Here is a 22,242-nt window from a genome sequence, read left to right on the forward strand (position 1 = left end):
TAATACTTTTCTGTCCCCTTGCACTAAAAGAAGAATGTTGAAATCTTCAACTTGAATGATGAATTTTTCTGTCTTTTTTCAGTTCTGTCAATATTTGCTTTATGTATTTGAAGTTCTGTTATTAGTTGGGTACACATTTAAAATTGTGTATCTTTGCTAACTTGATACTTGAATTATTATGAAATATCTGTGACGATCTTTGTTAATATTCCAAATTCTCAAGTCTACTGTGTCAGAAATTAATATAGATATTCCAGGTTTTGTTAGTTCTTATACAGTGTTATCTTTTCCCAACCTTTTTTGAAAGAAAATATCTGTCTTTATATATAAAGTGTGGTTTATTTAAATTGCATTTAGTTGAGTTTTGGGGTTTTTTAAATCCAGTGTGGCTTTTTCTGTCTCTTAATTGGCATGTTTAGACTATTTATATTCAATGTAATTATTGAGTTAAGCCTACACTCTTGCCGTTTGTTTTCTACCCGTCCATCTGGTCTGGTCTTTGTTACTTTTTTCTTCTCTTTTCTTGCCTTCTTTTGGTTTATTTGAGTACCTTTTAGTATTCTTTTTCATCTCTTCTGTTGTCTTATTAACTATATCTCATTTTATTAGTGGTTTCTAGTAGCATAGACAATATGCAACTTTATCAAAATACCTTCAATTAATATTTTAATACTTTATGCATGGTATAAAGAACCTCAAAAGAGTATATTTCCATTGCTCCTTCTATCCTTTATGCCATCATTGTTATACATTTTATTTTATCATGCTGTGAACCCCATAATAGGTGGTTCTAATCTTTGCTATAAACAGTAAATTACATACTAAGGAATTTTTTAATGAAATAAACATTGGTAGATTATATTTAGGTTTTTTAAGGTGATCATGGAAATCATTTCTCAGATATACCCCTTCAGGAAGTGTGAATAACTAATCACTCCGGCTGCTGCACTCTAAAATCAGTTAACATATTTGCACTGAGGCCATGCTTCCCAAAGGCTACACCCAGCCAATGACTAAAAGGAACAGAGATATTAAAGCAGGTCTATTTCTGCTAGACATGAGATTTCTCCCATAAAATTTGGCTCAAAAATTCTTTCCATCAGCCTGACCAGTTTGCTAACTCTTTCAGCTTCTTTCAGCTCCCTCCCTATTTTCCCTGACAGGTGTTAAATATCTAATCTTGTCTTAATATCTGCTTTTCAGAGGACTTTGACCAATGCAAGTGATAACAAATGTGATCCAATCAAAAGTGCCATAAAATAAGAACTGGAGACTGACTCCACTGATTGTCTTGTGGGTGAAGAGATTGCAATCCTAGCTGATAGGTCTGGCATGGATAGTATCTGGCACACAGTGACTGCTTAATTGCTAAAGATTTCACTGGGGACCACCTAAGAATATGTCCCTGTAGATAGTAACACAGTTGTCGGTGGATTGATTAAACCATTGAAAATAACACCTTCGGAGGCAAAAGAATTGGCTGGTTAGTGCTAAGTTGCCTGGCAGACACATAATGAAAGACTACTAACCATTGGTCATTAAAGAATAGTTAATAGCTAAGTATTAGAGTTAGAGCACCTTTTGTTTTTGTTTTCATGCCAGTTAATAAAGTTGTATGTACTTTTTTTTCAACTTTTACTTTAAGTTCCGGGGTATATGTGCAGGATGTGTAGGTTTGTTACCTAGGTAAACTTGTGCCATGGTGATTTGCTGCACAGATCAATCTATCACCCAGGAATTAAGCCCAGTACCTTTTTGACAAGTTACAAAGAAATTCTTATCTTCAACCTGAGTAGTAGGCCGAGGTCAAGTAGTTGAAGTCACAAAGCTCCCAAAACTGTTTTCATTTTCCCATTTTACAGATAATAAAGTCAGAGCACATATGACTTGCCCAAAGCAACATAGCAAGAAATTAGCATAACTTGCCTCCTATGGAAGTCTTTTACCTTCAAATTTCAAAGATATAATACTACTCTACTACTGTATGCATTTTCCAACTATTCTAGAGGACTTTGCGAGTCTCAAAAGGAATTGTAATAATGTGATTGAGATATTTTGGAAAATGATATATGACAGGGAGAAAAATTTAACACCAAATGCAGAGCAGTTAGGGTAATGAACCAGGAATGAACGCTAAATCTGTCATGGTGATAAAAGACTATTATGCTGATGTAGCAATCCTTGTCAAGACTTGGATCTCTAATCCCACTCCAAACAACAAAATGAAAACCTTCAACACATGTAAGCAAACTCAAACTAAATTCAACACCAATTTAATGGGTGGCCTGGCCTCACAGGACTCCCTCTTGCCACCCAGACTCATTAATAAGTGGGCAATGTAAAGCCACAGGACTCCACCTACTTCAGGAGAGTAGCCTGGCACCATCACCAGTTGAAGTCCCATCCACAATCAAGGGCAAGCCTCCCTATAATTACCAAGATACTGGCACATAGCCTCATGAGTTATTTAGAGAATCATCTCCTGCTCTTAGTACTGATCCTCCTAAAGACAGAAACTATAGGCACCCTCTGCTCAGAACCAGCTGCCTGAAGCTGTTGCATCCTCATTCTGCCTATCCTGGGATTCCATCCCGATGAATCTGCACACCCCACACTCAGTAGTATCATATCCCTTACACATGCAATTGCAGAGCACATGCTCTCAGGTGCCCTGCTGCCTCATCACGCAGGCGTCACCTCAGGAGGCTGAGCCTGGAGTGGCCCCTGGATGGGATGGTCAAGTTTCTAGCTACAGGCTTCCCCCTGTTGCTGATGTCTCGGGCATTTTCCCAAACTCTTCTTGAGAGAGCTGCTGCCATTGTCCACTTTTGAATTGCAGCCAACAGTTGAAAACCCCATATGAAGCATTTACTTTGGAGACCAACAAAGAAGAGGCAAAAGAAAAATGTGAGAAGATTCAGCCTAACTTATTGTTGCTTCCAGAATTTTTCAATGAAAACCTGGAAACAAGCTTTTTTTCCAGCATGTATGTTAGATAGAGGTACCCACAACAGAAACAGAGCCATGTGGTAAAGTAACTGCCTCATAACATTCTCAGTTTCATCTGAATCTTTCTTTATGTTATAATCTCTTTTCACTGCCTAGTGATCCTTGGCTCTTTTCTTCAAACTTAAAATGTATTAAACTGATAGGACACAGTGTGCTTTGGCCAGACTGGTCAAAAAGAGGATTCCACTAATCAGTGCTTCATGTGGCCTGTATTATTAGGTAACTCCTATCCTTCAGATACAATTCTTTGCTCCTGGGCTGAATTTAATTCAAATATTTTTTATAATTAGATTTTAACTTTTCTGTTCATTATTTTAGCTATGCTCTTTGCATTAATTTATTAGTGATTGCCCTATTAAGAATTGTTCTATTGCGATATACATCCTTAACTTTCCACAGTCATTGCAGTTAATAATGTACCATTCCATGTAAAATATGGAAATCTTGCAATACATGGGTCTATATCACTCATTTTTTATGTTATAGTTACATATCATATTATACGTCAACATACACTACAAATTCCACAATAACATGTAATTTTTATTTAAACTTTTATATCATTTCTATATAAGTTGAGAGAAAACCACAACATCATAGGTATCCACATTTCTTTATCCATTTCTTGCCAAAGGACATTTAGGTTACTTCCACCTCTTGGCTATTGTAAATAATGCCGCAGTGAAGTTGGTGGCGCTAATATCTCTTCCAGATCTTGTTTTCAATTTTTTGGCATATATCCAGAAGTGGAAAAGATAATATTTTTTATTATCCAGATACCTTCCATTCCTGGTGCCCTTCTTTGTTTTTATTTTATTATAGTTTTAGGACCCAAATTTTTAATCTGAATAATTTTTCTTCATCTTGAAGAACTTCCTTTATCATTTCTTATGTTTAAGTCTGCTGGCAATGTATTATCTTATTTTTCTTCTATCTCAAAGTGTATTTATTTTGCTTTTGTTCTCGAATACGTTTGCTAAATATAGAGTTCTGGGTTGACAGTGGTGTTTGGTTTGTTTGTATGTTTTACCACTTTAAAGATATCTCTCTACACTCTTCAGAATTTCATTGGTTTTTTGGAGAAATCATGGTACTCCATATGTAATATTTTTTCTTGCTGATTTTTAAAATTTGTTCTTCATATTCTTCTTTCATAGGGCTTCTTTAAATTAATTCGGCTTGGTGATTCATTATAACCCCTCTGAATTGCCTAAATTTCATGAAAGATAGAAAAATATCTAGCGTTTATGAAATTTAGTAAATTCAGATGGGTTATTTCTTCAGATATTATTTGTACCTTGTTCTTTCTTTTCTCTCCTTTTGGCATTATGATTAAACATGTTTGACCATTTGATACCATCTGACAGATCTCTGAGGTTCTGTTCATGATCTTCAACCTTTTTCTCTGTGTTTCACCTTACGCGATTTCCATCGGTCAGTCTTCAAATTTGCCTACCTTTTATTCTGTCATGGCTATTAAGTACATTGCCTGTGTTATTTCCAAAATTGTATGTTTCCATTCTAGAACTTCCTTCTTTTAGTGTTGGTATTTATATGTTGAGATTTATCACTCCTCACCTGAGACTTTCATTTGGTAAACAAAAGTTTTGTTTTACTTTATTGAAGCAATATATAATAACTGCTTATACATTCTTATCTGTTAATTTCAACATCTGGTTCCTCTTGTGTGCCAATGAATTGATTTTTTTCTTGAGAAATTTTTTTCATTTTCATACTTATTTGTATGTCAGGTAACTTGAGATTGTATCCTGGACATCGTAAATGTTAAGTGGAGAGTCTGGGGTTTGTATTTTTTTTTTTTTTTCTCCAGTGAGTTTTGTTTGCCTTCCCTTAACACAGAACTTTCTGGGCTGGGCTTAAAATGCAAGTTTTTCTTTCTTGAGCATGTCTGATACCAGTCCAGATATTTCATGTTTGCCTGAGCTGCTGAGTCTGTGCTGCACATGCATGATTTAGGTCAAAGATGTGAGTGAATCTAGTTTGGGGATCTCCTCTCTGGTTCATTTGTTTCCAGAACTTCCCCAACTCTCTTCAGTATTTGGAATTTCTTGACTTTGCTTTTCTGGTTTCCTGAGCTAGAGAGGCTGTGAATTTTTCCACATGGGCACTGTATAGGCTGCACTTGGTGCCAAGGAAAGAGCTATCAAGATGGCCGCTTACTTAGTATTGCTCCCCATCTCCCCTGCTCCAAGTGATTCTTCATTCCCTACCAGAATCAGTCTGCTTCTGTTCGTTCTACAGCACCTTCAGGGATTTTTGCTTTTCTTTAATTATGTCTGCATTTAATTTTTCATGTGGGGTGTCATCTGGTAGCGTTTTGCTCGATCATACCCAGAATTTCTTTTCTTATCCGTTTATAATATGCCCGCGTTTCTTCACCCTACACTATGGATAGCATACTTAAAGTGCAAAAATCTTCAGAGAGCAACACACTCTGCAGTCACCACTTAGATCAAGGTACAGAACATTTCCAACACCCAGAAGTTTCCTTCGTGCCCCTCTTTAGTCAACAGCAACACCACTCTCCCAAGAAGTTCCCATATTCTGTATTCTACCTTTATAGACCAACTTTACCTGTTCTTGAACTTGACATATTTTGTTCCCTGGTTTTTTTGATAATTATGTCTGTGAGATCAATGTGTCTATGTTGTTATACGCAACAGTACTTTGGAGGTTTTTTTCTGTGCATTACACCATTGTATTAATATACAGTTTGTTTCTCCATTTCATTTTATGACAATAATTATTTCTTAAAATAATGTTGGATGATGCAGCTCTGATGGTAATAGAAAATATTACACATGGCTTACATACTACACAGAGAGATACTGAATATGTGTGCCACTTCAAAAGTTTCTGGACAGGTTTATAAAATAGCAAAAGTCATCAACATATCTCTAAATTCATGTTAATGTTCATTAAAGTTAACTATATTATTGTTAAATATTTGTTTAACATACGTTTATGTTTTAAGTAGTCAAAATCATAATAAAGGTCTATTTTTCATGGGCAGTGTAACTTTGTTTTATTGTCTATTGAGTTTCCCTAGATAATCAATTCAGAAAGTAGCTCATGCCCCATTTTATAAAATTAGAGACTTCAATGAAACACAATTACATGTTTTAATATAGTTAATTTTTGCTTTGATAACATATTGCTGATCATAACTTTCATTTATTTTACTTTTTTTTTTTTTTTTTTTTTTTGAGATGGAGTCTCACTCTGTCACCCGGGCTGGAGTGCAGTGGCGCGATCTCGGCTCACTACAACCTCCTCCTCCCGGGTTCAAGCGATTTTCCTACCTCAGCCTCCCGAGTAGCTGGGATTACAGGCATACACCAACATACCCAGCTAATTTTTGTATTTTTAGTAGAGATGGAGTTTCACCATGTTGGCCAGGATGGTCTTGATCTCTTGACCTCATGATCCACCTGCCTTGGCCTCCCAAAGTGCTGGGATTACAGGCATGCGTCACCGTGCCTGGCCAATTTTACTTTAAATTCTACTCAGAAACCATGTCTCATTATACATTACTATTACATTGTTTCTAAGAAAATATATTGTCAGATTTATAACATAGTAGAAGCGTATTACTATGAGTCATGAATGATAAGCAGGTTAACAGCAGAGGGTGAAGGGGGGCATTGCAGGAAGAGGAACTCAAAAAAAAACAAAACACAAAAAACAAAAATTGGAAATGGAAGCCCAGTAAAGCCCTGCATATTTGGGCAAAGGCGCGTGATACTGTGGGCTGCAACGCTGAATGGATGGAAGGGTAAGAAGACAGTAGTTGAGGTTGTTAAAGATGATGATCATTTATCCTATTCTTTACACCCTTGCTAGAAGACAAATTGAGAAATAAGACATAGGATAATCACAGAAGGAGATCAAAATTTCAGCTTTTTTTTGAGATGGAGTCTCTCTCTGTCACCCAGGCTAGAGTGTAATGGCGTAATCTGGGCTCACTGCAACTTCTGCCTCCCAGATTCAAGCGATTCTCCTGCTTCAGCCTCCGGAGTAGCTGGCATTACAGGTGCTTGCCACCATGCCTGGATAATTTTTGTATTTTTAGTAGAGATGGGGTTTCATCATGCTGTCTAGACTGATCTCGAACTCCTGACCTTAGGCGATCTGCCGGCCTCAGGCTCCCAAAGTGCTGGGATTACAGGTGTGAGCCACCACACCCGGCCCAAAATTTCAGCTTTAACACTGATAAAGTTAACTGGAGGACACAGCTTAAATCTACAACCACACTGGGATTTTCTGATTTCCTCATTGCTTTTCCCAGATAGGCCTAATGAACCCAGGCATAAAAGAAACAAACAATATCAGGCCTCCCCTACCAAGGGGTATGGGGTACATAAAAGAGGGTACAAATGCTTGTCTAGAGGACAGGCCGGTCCTAAAAAGAAAAGCCTATGGAAACCAGGCCATTCATCTCCAGTTCAGTCACCCAACTTCAGCAGGGAAGAGGGAAATATGGGTAAAATACAAGGATTCCTCTCATTCTTTACACTGCTAGGACATGAAAAATAGGTGCCCATTTAAAAGGAATCATCTGCTTTGGGCCAGAAATAATCGGCCCATTTAGAAAGAAGGGAAACCATTTGCCAAAACCAGGTTTCCTCTTGTGAAAAACACGTAATTGCTTATCTCATATAAGTACATAGTTGCATGTTAAATTATTGCTTCCAACACCCCATAAATATAGCTAAGAACTGTTTCACTGCTGATATATTTATTTTTCAAATTATCCTGAAAAAGTAACTAGCAAATGTAAAGAGGGCAACCTCTCAAAAACTATTTCCTCTCCAGCCCAGACGTTTCCCTACGCTGGTTGGTGACCTGACCTACTTCTGGGGAACCAGATTATTCTATGCAATCTTTGGACACATAAGCAAAATGTGAGCTGTTTTAGAAGCCTGCTTTCCCACACCATATGCAACTTCAAGAAGAAAAAGGGTAGACGTTATTCTGCAACAACTCACCAGCACTTCCCACTTGTGATAACATTCTTGAATTCAGAGCAGTAACAGGGCACTCCATTCTGCCATTATTTGTGTGAGTAAAGACAGACAGAGATGGTCAGAAGAGATTCTAGAAAACTAATCCCACTGGCCACCAGCTAGGCCCTCTGGTGCACATGATGTTATATGATGTGGTTAGGCAGAGAATAGAAACTAATTTCAAAGTATGTGTAGGATGTAGGAAAATCACGAGAGACTGTTCAGCATCCCAGGACTAGTAAAAGAGGCACCATCACGACGTGCAGGCTGAAGTGGTAAGGAGAGCTGTGTGGGAGAGGCACTTGGCATGAGTGTGACTCCTGGCTGATGGATGCAGTTCACAGCGCTCCCATAGTGAGAGGCCAGAGGAATGAATGCACTGCCATGCTCTCTTCTTTCCCTGCATTTCTTGCTAAGACAAAGGGCAAAAGAGTCTGCTAATGCAGTCCATATTCACCAGACTCCCAGAGGACGGAGCAGGATGGATAAGTGCAGAGAATTCATTTAAGAGGCAAACAGAAGGGCCAGGCACGGTGGCTCATGCTGTAATCCCAGCACTTTGTGAGGCCGAGGTGGGCGGATCACGAGGTTGGGAAATCAAGACCATCTTGGCTAACAGGGCGAAACCCTGTCTCTACTAAAAATACAAAAAATTAGCCGGGCATGGTGGCATGCACCTGTAGTCCCAGCTACTCAGGAAGCCGAGGCAGGAGAATCCCTTGAACTTGGGAGGCGGAGGTTGCAGTGAGCCGAGATCACGCCACTGCGCTCCTGCCTGGGTGACAGAGCCAGACTCCGTCTCAAAAAAAAAAAAAAAGGCAAAATAAGAGGACAATCATCATAGTCAGAAACACAACCTTACAAATGAGGCCCAAATGGATAGGAAGAGTAAGATGATAAAACGTAGGCCACCCAAATATCTTGAGTTTATTAGACAGGAGTGCTGGGAGCAGCAAGAAGTCATCCGAGCCCTCCAAGAGGGTAAGGTCTCTGGAAAACTGCCAGGCTTTTTGTTCTAATGAAATAGGGCCAGGATAAATGGCATGGAGTCAGCGGTTCCAGTTCTAAATGTTGGGAAGAGCAACAGCATAGGAAGCCAAGATACCACTAACAGCAAAACGGACTTCTCTTCCATTCCAAGGGGGAGTAATTCACTCACAATTAGCAAAATCAAAATTTTCCTCAATAGGTAGAGCATCAGGATAAAGATAGATATGTTCTATTATGAGTTTTGCTTACGTTCACATATCAAGAGCAGAAAATGTATCCAGAATGAGGGAAGCTCAGGAGATGAATGATAAATGACCAATTCAGATGCAATTCTTCTCTCCTTAATGTTACATCAGTAACAAAGAAACACCTCTGCCAGTTGTAGGTGTACCAGATACTTGTCAGTGCTCCACCCCCATGAGCTCAGATCCTGTTCTCATTTTGATGCACACCAATTTCAAGTAAGCTTTCACAAACTCTCAACAGCCAGCACTTACTTTTATTTGCCAGAGAGTCCTACTCCAGGTGCCAGAGCCCACATCTCCTGCTCTGGAGAGCCAGGAAATGTATGTTCTCTGGAACATCCTTGAACCCATGACTGACGTGTGTCAGGGCAAAAATATTCCCGAAGCCTGGCCCCTGCCCAGGATAATTCTGAGTCACGTGTCTTCAAAGACTCCATGCAGGTTTGAGCCAAAGCTGCCTATTGTCAGAATTTGCTGGCCATTGCACACTTTCTCAGTCTTCCTCAGACTCATATGTGCATCCCTCCACTAGATTTGCCTGAAATGCCTTCAAAGAAATCACTTTAATATGAATCTTCATCTTAGGGTCTTCTGATAAACTCAATCCATAACTGAGAAGAAGAAAACCAGATAAAGATTGCACCGAGAGGAAAGAAGATGAAAAAAAACCATTTGAGGAAAAAATGTTAAACCATCACTTTTTAGAAGGAAAGCGTTTAGAATTCAGAATATACCATGAAAGAATTCAAAAGCAAACTGCACTTTTTATATCACTATATCTTCAAATCACAGGAAAAATCTCAGAGTTCTCATCTCAGGAAACTGGCTGTTGAGTCCAGCATGGCTGCCACTGACTATAGAAGATAACAGGGTAACCCAGTGGTTTTCAGAGGTTGGTTCCCAGAGCAACAGCAACAGTATCACCCGGGAACTTCCTGGGAATAAAAATTCCTGAGTGCTACTTTAAACCTACTGAAGCAGAAACTGTGAACAGAGCCCAGAATCCACATTTTCACAAGCCTTCAAGAGACCACTAGTGTAGTCCCTGGTCCCAGAAAGTGAACTAAGATACGTACATGTACCTAATCCAAAGAGAAAGAAAAGCTTTTGAATTTGCCTCAGGAAAGAGACAAGGGAGGATGGCAGAAAGCACAGTATGTCAGAGATGAAGATGATCAATCATTATGCTACGACTATAAAATCACCAGCTTGTGAAGCAGGTGCTCTAAGGGGAGTGTGATGAAAAGAAGTGTGCCACACACAGTGGTTGATGATGCTGTGGTCACAGAAAGACAGACTGACCATTGCCTCTGTGTGAGCCATAATGCCATCAATATCTACCCCAGTGCAAGGCAAGCACTGGCAGAGAACAGACCTAAGGCACACAGATCCCACAGTGACCTCAGGCCAAAAGTATTAGAGTGCTCACTGATAGCAAAGCAGCTGAAGACAAGGGCAGAATCTTGCACTGCAAATTAGTGGTGATGTACCTCTCAGACAGAGTTCGTTATCATTTTAATTAAAATGACAAAGGAGTAGGACATCTAAAAAACGAAAACAAACAAACAAAAAAAACAAGCTGAAGACAAGTTCACCAGGATGTTGAGGAGAGAACTTAGCCCAGTTTAAGTGGCCAAGCACCAAGAATGAGGAGATACATACAGGCTGGAATTGTTGTCTGTTTGTGAAACAAACAAAAATAAAAGGAGTCTCTGTTGAGATATTTCCCACAGTTACTCACTTCTGGAGAGTCATCTCTGCAGGTAGGACAGAAGAACCTCTTTTTGGACCAAACAGATTCCATGACTCTGAAATGAGAATTTCTGTTGCTTTAACAAGAGAATGACTAGCCTTAGCACAGGACAGATGAGTAATGTAGGAATGCCCGTCTCTTCCTGTGTCTTTCTGAACCTTCCTGAGCCCTTCCCATGTCAGTGCACTCCCAGGTTTGAAACGTCCTGATACAACCAGCTCCTCAGGCTGGGCTATACTAACAGTGCACACAGGAAACATAGTACTCACAGAAAATACGGGGAGGCAGTGTCTCAGAGAGCTTCAGTAGCTGCCCAGGTTGCTCAGGAACCACATTTTGAATCAGAAACGAGAACTGGCAAGAGACCTAGAGACATCATGATCTCCGTCTTCATTGCTTCAGTCGCCCCCACACCAGAATCAAATTAGGCCAGGAGGCAATTTCCAAAATACTCAGTTTTCAGGCCTCCATATTAGGAAGAATATAAAGAGACACAATGCCACCATGCAGCCACACTCCCTTATTCAGCTTAGGGTCCGCAGTACAGTCTTTCAGCCCCTGCGCTCCCACTTCCTAGGAAGGGAGGTGGCTTGGATGGTATTTGGGTGGGGAAATCCTTAGCATATATTCTTTTCTTTTTCTGTAATGGTAAGAAAACTAAAGCCTCCATTATCCTGGAATCAGTTCTTGTCTAAAAACCATGGTTTCAAATCAAGTCTATGTCTAAATACTCCTCTCCAATTGAAGAAAAAAAAAATATCCATCTATGGCATTAGGGCCATAAGATGATATTTAAAAGGAGTTTTCTTTTACATGTGTATAGATCAGAGATCTGACTGGAACCCCAAAGAAACTTCCCTCAGATACTCTCCTGGGAAGGGTTTCTGTAATAAACAAGAAAATGCATAGTTTTTACAAATAGAGCACATTTTGACGTCTGCCCAGAATTTTACTTCCTATGGCCAGGTGCAGTGGCTCACACCTAATCCCAGCATTTTGGGAGGCTGAGGATCTCTTGGGTCCACGAGTTTGAGGCTAGTCTAGGCAACATAGTGAGACCCCATCTCTACAAAAAAATTTAGAATCTGCTGGGCATGGTGGCTTGCACCTGTAGTCCTAGCTACCCAGGAGGCTGAGGAAGGAGTATCACTTGAGCCCAGAAGGTTGAGGTTGCAGTGAACTGTGATCACACCACTGCACTCCAGCCTGGACAATGGAGAGAGATCCTATCTCAAAAGAACAACAACAACAACAACAAAAGAATTCGACTTCCCACAAAGACTTCTAATCTCCAGAGTAGAATCAGGAGCCCCTCTTTCCAGAGCCCTGGATAGAGTGCAGGATTAACTCCAAGTGGGAATCCCTAGACTGACTCCCTGCAATAATGACAAATATTCAAGAACACAACTTGTGAGCCTGGCAATTGATTAGGCTCCTAACATGTCCAACATAGCAAAGTCCAGCATCATATTATCTTTTTCGGAAAAATTATCTAGAAACTTTCAAAGTTACCAAAAAAATTGGGATTCAAATAACAATGGAAGCTGCCCCACGAGGGCTTGAAACTTGTTCATGAAGGAGAGAGAGAAGTAAATGTCATATTACCATTGGCTGTACGGGAGCAGTGATGAGATTTGCAGAGACAGCAGGGAAGAATCACACATAACCATGGTGACATTTTTCTAAAGATACTTCTCTTTTGAGGCAGGAATCAGTACATATTCTCTATTATTTTGGCTAAGGCAGAAGTTCACTATATGAATGATTCATATCTTTATTCAATAACGATTCCATAATTCCATAATTTCTACATTTGGAAAAGAATACAAAATTAAATTATACCCAACTGCTATAAAAAGTTCCCTTCAAAACATGGTGTTCATCAAATGATGGTAAAATTATTTTCTAGAATTTACCTTCTTAAATAATACTATTTATTTTCCTCATATATTTGAAATAAAAGATAGTTTTGAAAAACTGGAGCGGACATAACACTTTCAAGTTTAGGCCAGAGGCCAGATAACCGCTAATCTATTCTCTATTTCTGCAATTTTGCCATCTCAAGAATATTACATAAGTGGAATCATAGAGACTTTAATATTTGAAATTGGCTTTTTCCATGCAGCATAATTCTCTTGTGATTTACCCAAGTTGTTGTGCATATAAACAATTTATTCCATTTTGGAGGAGGGAGGTATGGCTATAAGAAGGCAACAGGAAATGTGAGGGATCCTTATGGGGATGAAACCTTTCTGTATTTTGACCGTGCCAATGTATCTCAGTTGTGATATCGCACCACAGTTTTGCAAGATATTACCATTGGGAGAAACTGGGTAAAAGGTACATAGAATCTCTGCAGTGTTTTTTACAACTACATGTGAATCTTCAATTATATCAAAATCAAACATTTAATTTAAATAAATAAATAAATTTAGATCAGACAGAGTGGCCCCTTCCACCTCTTGACTTCATGCCTAAATGTCAGGACGGTAATCAAGGCACATAAACAGAAGCTAAACCTGTGGCTCAAGATGCCCTGAAAACTGAACAAAAAGTCCTCAACAGCATAGAAAAATCAGATTTTTAAATACAAGTACAGGGGTGTTATACCCTGCACTAGGGTACAAAAGGAAATGTGGGGAATAAACTGTATATGTAACAAACAAACAAAAATAGCCATGAGAATGTGAATGTGGAGAGGAAAGAAGCATTGGTCACTTTTCTTAATCTGGGGCGGTAAAGGAGAAAGACAGAAGAAGTATCAAGCGAAACTTTTAAGGATAAATCAGGTTTGCATAAGTTTAGAGGTAAAAGATTCAGTGAAGATGAAGAGATTGATGGTCTAAGAAACACGGGGAGATTTTGAGAAAATAAAATCCCAAAGAAGAAGAGAATTTGACAAAATTTAACATCTATTAATTTTTTAAAATTTAACTTTTATTTGTTTATTTTTTATTTTTTATTTATTTTTTATTAGACTTTATGTTCTAGGGTACATGTGCACAACGTGCAGGTTTGTTACATATGTATACATGTGCCATGTTGGTGTGCTGCACCCATTAACTCGTCATTTACATTAGGTATATCTCCTAATGCTATCCCTCCCCCCTCCCAACCCCACAACAGGCAGTTCAGGGGTACAAGTGCAGGTTTGTTACATAGGTAAACTTGTGTCATGGGAGTTTATTGTACAGATTATTTCATCACCCACGGATTAAGCCTAGCACCCATTAGTTATTTTTCTTGATACTCTCTCTCCTCCCACCATCCACCCTCCAATAGGCCCCAGTGTGTGTTGTTCCCACATATGTGTCCATGTGTTCTCATCATTTCACTCCAACTTATACGTGAGAACATGCAGTATTTGGTTTTCTGTTGCTGCATTAGTTTGCTAAAGATAATGGCCTCCAGCTCCATCCACATTCCTGCAAAGGACATGATCTCATTCTTTTGTATGACTGCATGGTATTCCATGGTGTATATGTACCATATTTTCTTTATCCAACCTACCATTGATGAACATTTAGGTTGATTTCATGTCTTTGCTATTGTGAATACTGCTTCAATGAACCTACAAGTGCATGTGTCTTTTTATAAAAGAATAGTTTATATTCCCTTGGGTATATACCCAGTAATGGGATTGATAGGTAAAACAGTATCTTTGTTTTTAGGTCTTTGAGGAATCGCCACATTGTCCTTCACATTGCTTGAACTAATTTGCACTCCCACCAACAGTGTATAAGTGTTCCTTTTTCTTCACAACTTCACCAGCATCTGTTATTTTTTGGCTTTTTAAATAATAGCCTTTCTGACTGGTATAAGATAGTACCTCATTGTGGTTTTAATTTGCATTTCTCTAATGATCAGTGATGTTGAGTTTCTTTTTTATATGATTGTTGGTTGCATGTATGTCTTCTTTGGAGAAGTGTTTGTTCATGTCCTTTGCCCACTTTTTAGTGGGATGGGTTTTTTTCTTATAAATTGATTTAAGTTCCTTATACATGCTGGATACTAGACATTTGTCAGATGCACAGCTTGCAACTCATTCTGTAGGTTTTCTGTTCACTCTGTTGATGGTTTCCTTTGCTGTGCAGAAGCTCTGTAGTTTAATTAGATCCTGTTTGTCAATTTTTGCTTTGTTGCAATTGCTCTTGGTATCTTTGTCATGAAATCTTTGCCCATTCCAATGTCCAGGATGGTATTGCCTAGGTTGTCTTCCAGGATTTTTATAGTTTGAGGTTTTACATTTAAATCTTTAATCCATATTGAGTTAATTTTTGTATATGGTGTAAGGAAGGAGTCCAGTTTCAATCTTCTGCATATGGTTAGCCAGTTATCCCAGCACCATTTATTGAATAGGGAATCTTTTCCCCAGTGCTTGTTTTTTTTCAGGTTTGTTGAATATCAGATAGTCGTAGGTGTGCAGCCTATTTCTGGGTTCTCTATTCTGTTCTATTGGCCTATATGTCTGTTTTTTATAAGTACCATGCTGTTTTGGTTACTGTAACACTGTAGTATAGTTTGAAGTCAACATGATGCCTCCAGCTTTGTTCTTTTTGCTTAGAATTGCCTTGGCTATTCAGGCTCTTTTTTGCTTCATATGAATTTTAAACTAGTTTCTTCTAGTTCTGTGAAGAATGCCAATGGTAGTATTTTCATAGGAATAGGATTGAATCTATAAATTGCTTTGGGAAGTATGGCCATTTTAATAATATCGATTATTTCTATCCATGAGCATGGAATATTTTTCCATTTGCTTGTATCATCTCTGATTTGTTTGAGCAGTGTTTTGTAGTTCTCCTTGTAAAGATCTTTCACCTCCCTGGTTATCTGTATTTCTAGGTAGTGTGGAGGTGGGTGCAGGGGGTGTTGTGAATGGGATTGCATTGCTGATTTGGCCATTGGCTTGACTGGTTCATATTTGGATGTCCTTAATTTCTTTCTCTTCCTTGATTGCCTCGGCCAGGACTCCAATACAATTTTGAAAAGGAGTGGGGAAAGAGGGCATCCTTGTCTTGTGCAAATTTTCAAGTGGAATGCTTCCAGCTTGTGCCCATTCAGTATGATATTGGCTGTGGTTTGTCACAGATGGATCTTATTATTATGAGGTTTGTTCCTTCAATACCTAGTGTATCAAGAGTTTTTAACATGAAGCAGTGTTGAATTTTATACAAAGCCTTTTCTGCATCTATTGATATCATCATGTGGTTTTTGTCTTCAGTTCTGTTTGTGTGATGAATTACATTTATTGATTTGCATATGTTGAACCAACCTTGCATCTCAAGGATAAAACCTACTTAATAATAGTGGATAAGCTTTCTGAAATGCTACTGTGTTTGCCAGTAATTTGTTGAGATTTTTTGCATTGATGGTCATCAAGGATATTGGCCCAAAGTTTTCTTTTTTTGTTGTGTCTGTGCTAGGTTTTGCCATTAGGATGATACTGGCTTCATCGAATGAGTTAGGTAGAAGACCCTCCTCTTCAATTTTTTGGAATAGTTCCAGCAGGAAGACTACCAACTTTTCTTTGTATATCTGGTACAATTCAGCTGTTAATCCATCTGGTCCTTGGCTTTTTAAAGTCTGTTTTGTCTGAAACTGGGATTGTAACTCCTGCTTTCTTCTGTTTTCCATTTGCTTGGTAGACTTTTCTCCATCTCTTCATTTTGACCTTCAATGCATGTGAGATGGGTCTCTTGTAGACAGCATGCCAATGGGTCTTGGTTCCTTATCCAGCTTGCCACTCTGTGTCTTTTAATTGGGGCATTTACATTTAAGGTAGTATTGATATGTATGGATTTAATTGTGTCATCATGATGTTAGCTGATTAGTTTGCAAAGTTGTTTATGTAGTTGCCTTATAGTGTCACTGGTCTGTGTGCTTCAGTGTGTTTTTTAGTGGCCAGTAGTGGTCTTTCATTTCCATATTTGGTGCCTCCTTCAGGCACTCTTGTTAAGGTAGATCTGGTGGTTACAAATTTCCTCAGTATCTGCTTGTCTGAAAAAGATCTTATTTCTCCTTCGCTTACGAAGCTTAATTTTGTCAGATATGAAATTCTGGATTAGAATTTCTTTTCTTTAAGAATGTTGAATATTGGCCCCCAATATCTTCTGGCTAGTCAGGGCTTCTGATGAAAGGTCCACTGATAGCCTAATGGGCTTCCCTTTGTAGGTGATGTGACCTTTCTCTCTAGCTGCCTTTAATATTTTTTTCTTTCGTTTTAACTTAGAGAATCTGACGATTATGTGTCTTGGGGATGATCTTCTTGTGAAGTATCTTACTGGGATTCTCTGCATTTCCTGAATTTGAATGTTGTCCTCTCTAGAGGAAGATTGGGAAAGAGCTAGATTGGGGAAGTTCTCATGAATGATATCCTGAAATATGTTTTTCAAGTTGGTTCTATTCTCCTCATCTCTTTTGGGGTCACCAATGAGTCATAGATTTGATCTCTTTACATAATCTCATATTTCTCAGAGGTTTTATTCATCCTTTTTCATTCTTTTTGCTCTATTCTTGTCTAACCATCTTATTTCAGAAAGCTTGGCTTCAAGCTCTGAGATTTTTTCCTCCACTTGGTCTATTCTGCTATTAATAGTTGTGATTGATTGCATTATGAAATTCTTGTAGTGTGTTTTTCAGCTCTATCAGGTCAGTTATGTTCTTTTCTGTACTAGTTATTTTGTATGTCAGCTCCTGCATTGTTTTATCATGATATTTAGCTTCCTTGGATTGCGTTTCAATGTACTTCTATAGCACAATGACCTTCATTCCTATCCACATTCTGAATTCTATTTCTGTCATTTGAAGCATCTCAGCCCAGTTCTGACCCCTTGCTGGATAGGTGATGTGGTTGGTTGGAGGAAGGAAGGCAGTCTGGCTTTTTGAGTTGTCAGGGTTCTTGCACTGATTCTTTTGCATCTTTGTGGGCTTATCTACCTTTGGTCTTTGAGGTTGCTGACTTTAGATGGATTTTTTTTCCTTTTATCCTATTTGATGACCTTGAGGGTTTGATTGTGGTATAAGGTAGATTCAGCTGACAGGTTTTCTACCTGAAAGATTTTAGGGGGCCAACTCCTGTGTGCTCTAACTCTGGGGGACTTATATTGTGCCCCAACTTTGTTTTCTGGCTCCTTATGGTTAGTAATCCATTGCACTGGTTGCTGGTGAGGTGTTCCTGGACTGCTGGTCACTACACTCTGATGGGTGGTGTCAGCCAAAGCATTTCATAGTGCAGTGACAGTGTGATCTGTCCTTGTTCACCTTTGCAGGTGTTCACCACAGTGGCAGAGGCAACATAGCCAGGGGGTGCAGGGGGTAGGCCTTGCTGGCAACTGTGTGCACAGTCACACTGGAGGTGGTATTGCTTTGGGGGTGGGGAACTTGTAGGCACAAGTCTGGGTGCTTCCTCTGTGACCCACAAGCAGTAGTGATCACTCAGGACAAGGGAGGATCCACTGTTAGCACAATGGTGGGGCACTGGCGGGAGTAGGGTTGGTTGGGTCTTTGCTTCCAAGGCTCTGTCTGCAAAGGCAGTCAGGGGACGGCAGGGCAGACTGCATTTCTGCACACTGGCAGGGCAAGGAAAGCAAAACCTGCCCATGCAGGCACTCACCAGCAAAGTAATGTGGGGAGTTGTCATGGGCCTGACGGAAGCTACCATATGAGGAGAGAGGGAGCATGTGGACTGGTGTGTGGCCACAGAGGCTGCCCTGTGGGAGCTCTCCACCAGTCAAACACAATCTGCCAGTGCAGAAGCTATGGTGCAGCCCCCATGGCACCTGAGACTGCCTCACGGGCAGGCACAGCCAGGCTGAGGACCCAGGAGAGGCCTGCAGCCCAAGGGTTGCTCAGGTCAAACCAGCCCTGTCTGATGGGCAAGACTGCCCTGCAGAGTTGAGTAGTCCTTCTTGGGTTAAAGTCTCCCATGGGAGTAAGTTGAGCCTAGAGGAATGGCTGTCCCTGCCCATGCTCAGCTACGGATACTCCCACACCAAACCCTCTGGGCTCATCATCTGGCTTACTGCCCCCACCACTTCTCTAAGCAGCCCTCCCTGCCAACTAGAGTGTCCATGGTGGCCGAAGGGCCTCCTCCTGCTGGGGTTCCAGAGCCCTGTGGTGAGAGCAGGTTGTTTCTTGCCAGTTCAACTCACTCATTCCCCTAGAGCTGTTGGGGGCCAGGAATGAGTCCTCGTGCATGGCAGCCTCATGCGCATTCCCAGTTTTCTTCCCCTTCAGCCCAGCTTCTGTGTCTTCCCTCTATCCACCCTCAGTGCCTTCCCTCTGAAGATCAGTCATCTCAGTTCCTCAGTAAAAGGTGCTCCACCTGGCTGCGTCTAGTCAGCCATCTTGCCCTCTTGTTTCCATTCATGTTTTTAAAATATTCATTAAATCAAGGAATGATGGATACTTCTTTAAGATGGCAAAATATATAAATTTCAGCCCAAATACAGCAACTTAGTTTGAAAACACTAGCGTCAAAACCAGGATGCTTACAGCCTTCACTGTAAGCAATTATTTAACATTGTATTAAAGTTATTAGAAAATACAGTTGTAAATGGGAAAGAAATAAGAAGCGTAAGAATCAGAAGGGGCCAGGTGTGGTGGCTCACGCCTGTAATCCCAGCACTTTGGGAGGCCGAGGCAGGTGGATCATGAGGTCAGGAGATCGAGACCATCCTGGCTAACACAGTGAAACCCCGTCTCTACTAAAAATGCAAAAAATTAGCCGGGCGTGGTGGTGGGCACCTGTAGTCTCAGCTACTCGGGAGGCTGAGGCAGGAGAATCGCTTGAACCCAGGAAGCAGAGCTTGCAGTGAGCTGAGATCACGCCACTGCACTCCAGCCTGGGCGACTGAGCGAGACTCCGTCTCAAAAAAAAAAAAAAAAAAAAAAAGGAATCAGAAGGGAAAAATTACAGCTGTCTTTATACAGAGAAAATTTATTATGTATTTGGAAAGCCTGAGAGAATCTATGGAAAAATCTCTACAGATAATAACAGTTACATTACAAAGTAAATAATTAACAGAGTAATACATAAAATGCATATATATATAAGTAATAATCATATCTAATGAAAGATAAGACAAAATAAAACAAAATTCCCAAGCACAATTATAATAAGAAATATGCAAAACATAGATGAGGAAAATTATGAAACACTCTTAAAAGATGTTAAAGTAGACCCCCAAGACATGGAAAGGCATATCACAGTTTATGATTGGAAGCCTCAAGATCCAAAGATTTTGATTCTCCTTAAATTTACTTCTAAATTTAAGATGCAATCTTAAATGCATCTGTGCAGCAAATATGCCATCAAGTTTTTTCTGGAGCTAGACAGATTCATTATAAAGATGATGGTTAAACATGAATAGTCAGCAAAATCCTAAAAAAGAGGAACAATATGTGGGAGGTTACCCTCAAGATATGAAAACATAATGAAGCTTCTACAGTTAAAGTAGTGTGATATTGGCTTATGGGTAGATAGATAAATAGACCAATGGAACAGAATGGAAAAGCACAGAAATAGCCCAACTGCCTTTGAAATTTAGTACGAGATAAAGGCAGGAACTCAAAGGTAGAAAAAAGAGGGACTATTTAATAAATGACAATAAAATAACTGGATAACCATAAGAGAAAAGACAAAGTTGGATCTATTCCTTACATGATACACTGGTATAATTTCTAAATAGATGAGACACTCCAATGTAAAAGAATGACATCATAAAAATATCATTAAAAAATGAATTTTCTTCATAACCTAAGAAGCGACAAAACACTTCTAACTTTGATTAAAATACCTGAAACAATAAAAGATTAATACATTTAAGTTAAAAAAAATTATATCATGAGAGAAGTAAAAAACCAAATCACAAATTGGAAAAAAAAAATACATGCAACTTACACCTCAGGTAAAAACGATTATTCCTAATATACTGCTCTCTTAAAACTTGAAAAGATCAAAATCCCAATAGTTAAGTGGGGAAAAGGTAAAAAAAAATAGACCATATAGGAATACCAATAGCCATTAAAAACATGAAAACATCCCCAATCTTTCTCATAATAAGAGAAATGCAAAAATAAACAACACAAAAACTGTTTCTCACCTATCAGGTGGGAAAATTTGAAAATTCCGAGAAGATGCTAGGTTGGAGAGACTATAGGAAAGTAGGTACTGTCATTCACTGCTACAGGGAATACAAATGCCTGTTCTCCCCAAAATGATACACAGATTCGAGACAATTCCATTAAAATTTCAGAAGGTTATTTTTGTTGGACTTTATAAGTTTATTCTATAAACTAATATGGAAATTTGAAGGACCTAATATATCCAACACAACTCTTTAAATGGCAAATGATGATGGAGGACTTACACTAACTGATTTCAATAATTAATCTAAAGCTACAGTAATCAAAACTGTATGGTATTGCTCTCAAGATAGATAAATGAAAGGAACAGAAGAGAGAGAACAGAAACAGACACACACAAATAAGATCAGTTGAATTTTAACTAAGATGAACAACCACAGGAAAGCTATGTGCAAAAAAATTATTATTATTATAGATAATAATTAATAATCCATGCCTCACAATACGTACAAAGATAAACTCAAAATGGGTTACAGATACAAATGTGAAAAAAAAATACAAAACTCCTGCAATAAGGTGTAGGAGAAAATCTTTGTAACATTTCTTAAACAAAAAGTTTTGGATATAACAACAAATCTACAATTCATGAATTTAAAAAGTGATAAATTGGACTTCACTAAAATTAAGAACTTCTGTTAATAGAATTAAAAGATGAGCCATGAAGTATTTGAAAATTTAAAATTTGATAAATAGGTATTAGGCTTATTACCTGCATGACAAAATAATCCAACACCAAAACCCAGTGACACATGATTTACCCATGTAACAAACCTGTAAATAAAATAAAATTTGAAATAAAAATAAAATAAAACTTGATAAAGTACTTGAATCCTTTTTTGACTCAAACCTTTTTGAAAGCCATTTGGCAATATTTATAAAAACTAAATATCATGTCTACCCTATTTTCGGGCAAGTCCACATCTAGTTATATACCCAAAAGAAATGTTTCCATAGTTCAACCAAAATACATGTTCACAAATGTTCATAGAAGCTTTATTAATAATAAGCAAAAACTCAAAACTAACTGTTCATTAACAGGATAAATAACTGCATATTCACATAATGGGATACT

The sequence above is a fragment of the Macaca nemestrina genome, chromosome 12, assembly GCF_043159975.1.
Source record: "Macaca nemestrina isolate mMacNem1 chromosome 12, mMacNem.hap1, whole genome shotgun sequence".
In the NCBI taxonomy this organism is placed as follows: Eukaryota; Metazoa; Chordata; class Mammalia; order Primates; family Cercopithecidae; genus Macaca; species Macaca nemestrina.